Raw genomic sequence first — 10283 nt, 5'->3', positions numbered from 1 at the left:
TGGTTTTTTTTTTTTTTTTTTTTTTGCCAGTATCATGCTGTTTTTATCATAGTAGGTCTGTAGTATAATTTCAAGTCAGGGATTGTTATACACCCTGCATTGCCTTTGTTGTCTAGAATTGTTTTTGCTATTCTAGGTCTCTTCTGGTTTCAAATATATTTTAGGAATATTTTCTTTAGTTCTGTGAGGTATATTAATGGTATTTTGATTGGGATTGCATTAATTCTGTACAATTTTGAGAGTATGGCCATTTTCACTATGTTGGTATTTCCTAACCAAGACCAAAGGACATCTTTTCATTTCCTGATATCCTCTTCTGTCTCCTTTTTATGATACTATAATTTTCAATGTAAAAATCTTTTATGTCTTTTGTTAGATTGATTCCTCATAATTGTATTTTAAAAATCACGTTGTGAAGGTATTGTTTCCATAATTTCTCTCTCAGTGCGTTTGTTATTTGTTTTTTTTTTTTTTTTGGTATTGGTACCGGGGATTGAACTCGGGTCCTTGGGCTTGCAAGGCAGGCCACCGAAACACTGAGCTAAATCCCCGGCCCTGTTTGTTATTTGTATATAGGAATGCTATAGGTTTTGAGTGTTCACTTTGTATCCAGCTACGTTCCTAAGTTTGATTATTAAATCTAGAAGTATTTTGGTGGAATTTTTGAGTCTTCTATTTAGAATATCATGTCATCTGCACATAATGATAATTTAACTTCTTCCTTTCTTATCTTTATTTATTTTATTTCATTCTCTTCTCTAATTGCTCTGGCTAATGTTTCTAGAAATATATTGAATAGGAGTTGTGACACTGGACATCTTGTCTTGTTCCTTACTGTAGGTGAAAGCTTTCAGTTTCTGACCATTTAATGTGATGTTGGCTGCTAGTTTGTCCTAGATGGCTTTTATCAGGTTGAGATAAAACCATCTATTCCAATTTTTTGTAGGATTTTTTATCATTAATGGGGGTTGTTCTTTGTTAAATACTTTTTTGTGTCTATTGAGATGATCTTGTGATTTTTGACTCTGTTGATATGGTATATTACACTTATTGATTTGTATATGTTGAACCATCTGCATCCCTGGGATGAATCCTACTTGGTTCTAGTGTATAATCGTTTTTATTTGCTGTATTCTGTTTGCCAGTATCTTATTGAGGATTTGTGCATCTATATTCATTAGGAAGGTTGGCTTGTACTTCCCATTTTTTGTTGGGTTTTTTTCTGGTGTTGGTCTCAGGGTAATAGCTGCTTTCAGGAATGATTTTGGGAGCATTGTTTCTCTTTCAATTGCATTAAAGTGTCTGAAGAGTAGTGTAGAATTCCTTGTAGAATTCAGCCATGAAACCATCGGGACCTGGGCTTTTCTTCATTGATAGGTTTTTAATTACAAATTTCATTGACTAATATTGGTTTATTTAGGATTTTATATCTTCTTGATTCAACTCTGATAATTCATATGTATCTACGAATCTGTCCAGTTCTTCTGTATTTTCCATCTTATTAGAGTACGGGTTCTCAAAGTAGATAGGGATGATCTGGATTTTCATGGGATCCACTGTGATTTTTCCCTTTTCATTCCTAACTACATAAATTTGAGTCTTTTCTTTCCTTTATCTGTTAAAGTTAGCTGAGTTTATGTATTTTTTAAAATCTTTCAAAGAACCAACACTTTAACTCATTGATTCTTGGTATTGTTTTCTTAGTCTCAATTTCATTACTTTTGTCCTGATCTTTGTAATTTCTTCTCTCACGTAAGCTTTGAATTTGACTTGCTCTTCTTTTTCTAGATGTTTCAGATTCAATATTAAATTTTTTTTTTATTTGAGCACATACTGTTTTTTTAATGTGAGAATTCACTGCTATATATTCCCTTCCTAGGACTGCTTTCATTGCATCCCATAAGTTCCAGTATGTTGTATCATCAATATTATTTAATTATAGATACTGTTTAATTTCTCCTTTAATTTCATCTGTGACCCACTGGTTGTTCAGGATGGTGTCAATTAATTTCCATTTGTTTATTTTTTTGTGGTTTCTTTTGCTCTTGATTTCCATATTGATTGCACTATAGTCAGATAATATGCATGGTATAATTTCAATTCTTTTGCATTTACTTAAGTATTTTTTATGGTTAGGATGTAATGTATTTTGGATTATATTTCATGTGCAGCTAGGAAGAATGTATATTCTGATGTTGTGGGATAGAACACTCTGTTGACTAATCCACTAAGTCCATTTGTTCACAGGTTTGGTTTCGTTCTGATATTTCATTGTCTAGTTGATCTGTCTATTTATTACAATGTTGCATTAAAGTTGTAACAGTGTCTGTTAGATTTTCCATGACCATTAATATTTGTTTTATTTAATTGGGTGCACCAGTATTTGATTCATATATATTTATTATTGTTATCTCTTCTTCTTGGAGTTTTCCCTTAACAAGTATGTAGTGACCTTCATTGTCTCTTTTGATCAGTCTTGGCTTGAAATTCACATTGCAAATAGACAGCTACCCTTGCTATTTTTTTTTTCTTTTTGGTACTTCGGATCAAACTACTCCTGCTTTTTCTTCTGGGTTCCTATTACATGGGGTGTTTTATTTATTTATTTATTTATTTACCTAGGTACTGGGGACTGAACTTGGGACTTTATGCTTGCAAAGCAGGCATTGGAACCACTGAGCTAAATCCCCAGCCATGGGGTATTGTTTTCCATCCTTTGACTTTCAGTCTATAAATATTTTTTGGAGTTAAATGTTTTTCTTCTATGAAGCATATTGTTGAACCTTGTTTCTTGATCCATTCTGCAAGTTTGTTTCTTTTGAATGGTGAATTGAGACCACTTATATTTCTGTCATTACTTCTCTGAACAGATTTTTTTATGGCATTTGCATTGCCTCCTGCTTTCTCATTGGCTCCCATCAATCTTGTTTTGTTCCTTTTTACATCCTCATGCAGCTATTGGACTGATATTTCATGGGCCCTTGTTATTTTTAAGATACCTTTTTTGGTGATCACTAACTGCAATCCTGTTTTCTACATCTAAAATTCTGTCTTCACCTTTGTTCAGTTTGTTGCATATACTTTCAATAGAATTTTTGATCTTATGGTTGTCTGAGTCTGTCTCACATATTCCATTGTGTTTCTATGTTGGGCATTCATGGGTTCTGTCATTTTTTTAAAGCTCTTCCTCCTTTTTATAAAAAAAGTATCTACTCCAGATTCATTTAGCAAGTCCTTCATTCAGATCATCATTTCTTTTTTTACCTGAAAGATTATTTTCTTTATAACCTTGTGCATCATTTTCTTTTTTTGTTTGTTTGTTTTTACTTCTGCTGTTATCATTTCAGAAAATCCAGGTGGTAGCTTCTGATTTCCTCTATCTTGCTGTCTTGCTGTCTCCTGGACTTGTCTTGGGTGGGCTAGAGGTCTAGGATTACATTTTGTTTCTGGGTCTTGTCATTTTCTTTTTCTAAATTTTATTTTATTTTCTGTGTTGATGCTTATAAATATCAGATAGCTTTATCACTAGTATTGAGGCTTCCCCAGGAAAGGTATATTCCATAGTGTTGCCTCCTCAGCATATGTGGGTCTTAGTCTTTCTATCTGTCCCCAATTCCTATCTTCCTAATTTATTAAGGATGAGAAGTTGCTATATGGCTCAGCACCCAGTCATTTGATATTAAATTATGGTAGTGCTTATGAGCCCAGACAAATGTGGTGTTGTCATACAATGGAGAATAACCAATTACAACAGTTATGGTATTCTGGCTAAATTAGTATAATTAGCAATAACAATAGCATTAAGCACAGCCTTGAAACCAATAAATTCTGGCAACTATTAATTTGGTACCTTTAACCATAGAAGCAAGGTCTACATTTATATAACCAAATCCAACATAAACCAGGAACTTGTATACATTGAAATTCCCCTTAATGGAGTGATTTTACCCTATATTGGGGGAAATTTAAAAGGGATAGGGGAAAGGCAGAGATGTAATTGAAGCTAAATATAATAGAGGCAAGGGGGTCTGGGATTTAGCTCAATGGTTCCATTACCTGCCTCACAAGCGCAATGTCCCAAGTTCAATCCCCAGTACTAAAAAGAAACAAATAAACATAGAGGCAAGGGTGGAAGACAAAGGATGATCACCCATGTTTTGGGAAACTGGAGAAGAGAGCAGTAGAGAAAGAATGAAAGATAAAGCAAAAGAATATCAAAATGAACCAGAAATGCAAAAGACAATTTTTACTCACATGAAAATATAAAATAAAGAGCAGCAGTTGAGGAAAGAGAGAAAGAATACAAATAGAACAAAATAAAAATAAAGGAGAAAACTTAAACAATGTAAAAATAAAAATGAAAACAAAACAAAACACTAATCATGGACTAAGGCTCAGTGGTGCACCCAACTGGCAAACACAAGGTTCTGAATTTGATTTCCAGTACCAGATAAACAAGAACAAAACAAAACAAACAAAAATATAACAACAGACAAAAAAAGGAAAATGAAACAAAGAAAAAAAAAATCCTGTCCACAGTGCTGAGGTAGTGTCCAAGGCAGAGAGTATCCCCCAAATGCCATGTAAACCTGCCAATCTGCAGTTGGATTAGTGCTGGGTAAGGGCTGAACTTGGCCTGGAAATGTGGGGACTGATGCTGGTCTTCAGCCAGTAGTTAGGATATTCCTTGATGGCTCACCCATCTCCTCCATAAGATGAGTATCACTCTCACAGTTGCAGTGGTGTTCTCAGTCAGGGACAGCCCAGGGCTGCTCACAGTTCCATGTACAATTGGCTCTTCCTGGTCATTGCACAGTATCCTTCCTTCACCCCCACTAGCATTTCTCTATCTTGTCCATTGCTTATTGCAAGGTGGTGTGGGGTGGAGGTTGTCACTGCCATGGATACATCCCAAGATTGCTCCTTTCTCCTTCAACCTCTTCTCCAGGATGTTTACTGTTTAAATCTCTTGAGTTTGCTTTTACCACTTTTACTGGGCTGTAGTTCCTAACTTTACTATTGGTAGGATTTCCAATTAGTCACTAAGGGCACAACAGAGGAAAAAAGGATCTAGTGGCCCATCAGGGAGGGAGAAGTTTCATGATCACTCACCCCTGTGTGTGCCGGTGGAGTTTTCTGCCATGATGAAACTTCCTCTGTGTGGAGGAAGGCATAAGAGTCATGGTGCCTTATACCCCAAATCTGTCATGTGTGGCTTGAGTTAGCCACACTTTTGCAGTCTGTCAGCCTTCCCAGGATGGTGATTCTTGCTTTGTGTGCAGGAGGCAGAGCCACTGTCAGCTCTGTGTGCTGGTATGCTGTTTTATGAATTCTTGTGCCTATGTTTTGTTTGATCTACAAGTCTCTTATTTCAGATTGATTTTCAGGATGTATGTCCCTCCCTTTCTTCCAATTACCTGAATTTTTAAGTTGATTCTCTCTGAGTAGCTCCAATGTGCCTCCTCTATTTAGCCATGTTGAGTCTGTCCCATTATTAAAAGTGAGTAGAGTCATATCCAATTTGCATGATCTGGATAAGAATTAAATACGATCATGTAAAGTGCTTAGCATGGTGAAATTTGTAAATGGTGTGCTAATCAATCACAGTACAGCCTCATCTGCATTGCCATCTTGACCTTTATTATTTACCATTACCCAGGCCACTGGTGGACCATGTAGGCAGATCACATCATTTTCTGGACATGCTTAGCCAATAGAAAATTATCTGATCATCTTTTGTTTCAAACATATGAGTAGAAATGTCCAGTGAATGTAAAATTTAATGTAATAATCTACAAATTAACATTTTAGTCTTCATTCAAAGGTAAGCCTTCTCTCTACCACTCTCTCAATAAATTGGGCATGCTAAATAGGCCAGTCTAAATTTGGGAGGATGGTAAGATTAGCCTGCCCTTCTCCCCTCCCCTTCTTTATCCTTCTTTACCAGCCACTCACCCATTTTCTCAAGTTTAAATGAATAACTTGTCCTGGGCTGAATGTAGGAGAGAAATGTGGACAAAGCGGGAATCGTATGCTTGCTTGTTTGGCTGGTTGTACATTTGTTTCTTGTAACTTGATCCTGGCTGATGGGCCCAGCTAACTCTTTTTTGATGGGTATTTGTACAGATTCCTTGAGGCAGCCCCTCCTGGATCTCTCTAAGCAAGACTACATAGACATTCATGTGGCCTTGACTTTTGGCTCATGTGACTCTGGCATAAATTCAGTTCATGTTTCAGGCAGTCAACTCCCATATATTGTCTGGATACCTGTGCCTGCTAGCAGAGGTCCTCTTTCACAGGATATCTACTAAAATGGCTGATCTTTCCAATAAGATTAACTATCAGAAGACTGCAGTTCACAAAGAGAGGAGTTCAGGGACTTTCTGGATCTCCACTGAACCCCAATATGAGGGCCATCCTACCCTGACAGAGCTGCTATTCATGCAGCCCTCACCATAAGTTCTTCAGGCTTACTTCTCAGTCCACTGCATTTTCCCAGTCCTGGAGTTCACATTCCCCCAAATTCCCTTTAGCCAGGGTGATGGTTTTGAAGCTTGTGTTAATAAGTTAAAACTTCCAAGTTTACCTCTTGTTATGCACTCAAATGCCACCATTGCCCCCAATTTTGTAAGACTCTAGTGACACTGCCCTTTGTATAATCCATGATATAGGGTAATAGTTACAAACTTGATACACGAGGAAAAGGTTTTAATTAAGTTACACTCCATAGATTTGTCCTAATTAGTATATACATAGAGATGTAGTATGGTCAACTGTTCTATAAATATATTCTGAAGGAAAGAAAATGACTTTCCATGCAATCTGACTTTCCTAATTGGCTTGGTAACATCAGGTGGAACAGCACTTTGAAATGTAAGTCTCACTTATCAAATGGAAATTTTGCTAATATTACCTCTAAACTTCTGTTTGTTTTAAAATCTCTACAATTTTATTATTCATACATAGATTTATTCCCCATTTTAATGGTTCCATGTACGTACTTTTTCTGACCAACTGGATCTCAAGGGAAATGTGAGTAGGGACCAAGTTTCTTTTGTGTTTGTAGGTGTTAGATTTAGCAAAATTGTTTTCAATTTCCACACTGTATCCAGAACAAGGGCTCAAGTATTCTGAATAAGAGATGCTAAGATGGACCAAGGACCATGCTGAGGATGCTACTGCTGGGTAGTCTTTCTAACTGTTGGATCTGGGCAGTTTTTGAATTGACTACAAGATATAATGTCAGTATAGTGTTTTGTTTTTTGAGCCAGCTCTGTGGTTTCTTTTCTCTTTTGGTTCATAGCTTTGTGAAACTTTGCAGATATAAAGGCGAAGTAGGTCTTATAGGATACAGTAATTGATAAGTGGCATAGAGAAGAGCCATCCATGAAAGTGCAAATGAGAAATGCCCACTAGGTACTTGTTGGAGGTTTCAGAGGAGAGAGGAATTTAGCTGAGTCTTAGAAAATGATTATACATTTACCAAACAGGTAAGAAAGGATAAAAATTTATCCTAGGTAGAGGAAAGAGAAAGCAGATGGTGGGTCCTTTCTCCTATGGGGTTAGTCATAATTAGGAAATAAATGAAGAATCCAGGATCTAAATACCAACTTCAGCAATGTATAGTAGCAATGAAAATGCAGTTACCTTTAGTGTAGTAAATCTCTGAGATACGTGTCCTAGAGAAACTCTCATATGTGTGTATATGGAATCATGTCACAGAATACTGATACCAGTATTATCTGTAGAAGTAGAAAATGGGAAAATATCTGAATATTTATCATATATGTAGTAGATTAGTGTATAGTATACTATAGTCAGTTAAGATGCATGAACTAGCAATGTATCTATTCAAACAAATGAATTCTAATAACACAGTATTGAGCCTTTTATAAATGCAATTTCAAAATTCATTAAAAAATTACTTATCTTGCTGAGTTTTCTTCGGCTCTACATCTCTTCCTCCAGCAAGCTGTGGTATGCTAGTTACCAGAGAGACCTGGGATGGTCTAATCAGGTTCTATTGTCTCATAAGCTCTTTGTAACTTTTTAAAACTTTTTTGTTCCTATTTTACAGCCTATCCTTTCCCTTCCTAGGTAGAAATCCTGACCCCTCAATTTCTGCTTATGTCATTTTTTTTAAGTTTTGTTAATACAAAGTGCCTGCAAGTTATCCAGAGTTAGTCTAATTTATAAACTATGGTGTTATTAATGTAGTCAGACATCATAAGAGTTCCGTGATTCCTTTTGTGGAAGGATAAAGGAAGCAAAGATCTTCTGAGGGCCATCCTGGGTTGCTGTCCGCAACCTCAGGAACATATGAGGCCCCACTTTGTACCCTGGAGAAGCTTGGCCAGTTGCAAAGAACTTATGAGACAATAGAACCTGATTAGACCACCCCAGGTCTGTCTGGTAACTTGCATACCACAGCTTGCCAGCAAGTTAAGTAATTTTTTAATGAATTTGGACATTGCATCTATAAAAGATTTTCAATACACAGCATGTTTTCCTCAAATTTGGTGTGTATAGATCACAGGGGGTGATTCTATGTGAAAAAATGGCCAGCAAGACTGGTAAGTAGAATCTGGGGAACAAATGGCTATCAGGATCCGTAAGCTGGTTTCCAGAATTGTCTCTGCCAGGCCTCAATGTCAGGACCCAGTTAAAAATTAGGAACAGTCTGTTGCTTGAACAGAAATGAAGTACTATAGTTACCTGGGTGGTCCCCTCATGGGCACCTAAGAGCAATACTTGAAGTTAGGGATCTGCCCACTCCCTATCACCAAGACTCTCAGAAGGAGGGACAAGTTGAGGCTGCAAGATAAATTAGAAAACACTTGTGTTAATTATAGCATATCAGTTTTAGTTTTGTCTTATTGTGTTGGAGTAAATTAAAAAATATTCCATTGAGTAGAATGAAAAAGGCAAAGCATGAATTTTTTCCAGGGAAAGAACCTCTCATGACTAGCCTGGTAATCTCTAAACCTTTCCAGAATATTTTAGTCTGAAAATAACATGAAGAAAGCAGTCACATTCTAGTGACTTGGGAGTCAGAAAAGCTGGGCTCCATTTGGATCCCCAAACATACTTCTGTAATCTTTAAAGTATTAAGTGAGACAATGTGTGTGCATATATATATATATGTAATATATATATAATATATATGTGTGTGCATATATATTTGTCATATATATGATGTATGTGCATATATATATTTGTCATATATAACATGTATGCATATATATAATGTGTGCATATATATATATATATATATATATGCATATCTGTCATTCCAAAATGAGCTTCAACCTGTCCCCATAAGGGTTGCTTCTGAATTTCAAAGCTGAGCCAAATTTCACCAGCCACCTAGCACTGTCTGAGAATTCTAGTCACATATACCCAGTGAGGCCTTTCTCCTGGTGTTTCTTTGTTTCTGTTTCCAGTCTTGACTAGGAGCCAGGAGGGAAATCATTACAATATTTCAAAAATGCTTATTCAGTTTTGCTTTTTTCTAGTGGTGGGTGGACTTGGGTTAATCCTCTGAACACATCTGCCCTGAATTTGCATGTATAATAAAAATGAGTCTTTGTTAAAATGTTTTTGTTAAGTTGTGTTTAAATTTTCATTTCAGAATATTTTGTTGTGGTCAGGATACACACTTTCCTAAGAGGAACTCCATTATGAAAAAAATGTGGATAACCCATAGTGGGTGGCTGTTCATGGAAAGAACAGAAGACTAGAAACATCACGATATATGTAATCCTAGCAATTTCCACCCTGTTAGAAAGAAAAGGTTGACTATCATTTAAGCAAAATGGTCATGAAGTATAGACACATTTACAAATCTTAAGTGCTGAAATCAATGGACTTTTTATATGGCTTATTTTTCACACTCACCCTACAGAGATCCATCTTTTCCCTTCCTAAATCCACATACAGCCACCCCTTTTCATTGAATAACCAATACTCTGACTTGTATTACCAGAGTTTGTTTTTTTGTTCTTGAATTTCATGCAATTGAATTATGCAATGTGTAGTCTTTTGCGGCTAGCATTTTTTTTAATCCATTCATTGCTTTGCCTGTGAGGTTAAATGGTGATTTTTCTTGTAGCAGATATTCTCTTTTATAGTTATATCACATTTCATTTTATGAATAGTCTGTAATTTGTTCAGTCTTCTAGAGATACTTGGATTTTTCTAGTTTTTAGCTATGATTAATAAAATTATTTTGAAACTTTTATACTTTGAGTGGGACTCAGAAAGAAAAGAAGGCCTTGCAATAG

Source organism: Fukomys damarensis, unplaced genomic scaffold, assembly GCF_012274545.1.
Source record: "Fukomys damarensis isolate Sample0158 unplaced genomic scaffold, DMR_v1.0_HiC HiC_scaffold_5, whole genome shotgun sequence".
Taxonomy (NCBI): Eukaryota; Metazoa; Chordata; class Mammalia; order Rodentia; family Bathyergidae; genus Fukomys; species Fukomys damarensis.
The sequence above is the reverse complement of the archived record's forward strand: the minus strand, read 5'-3'. Positions refer to the sequence as shown.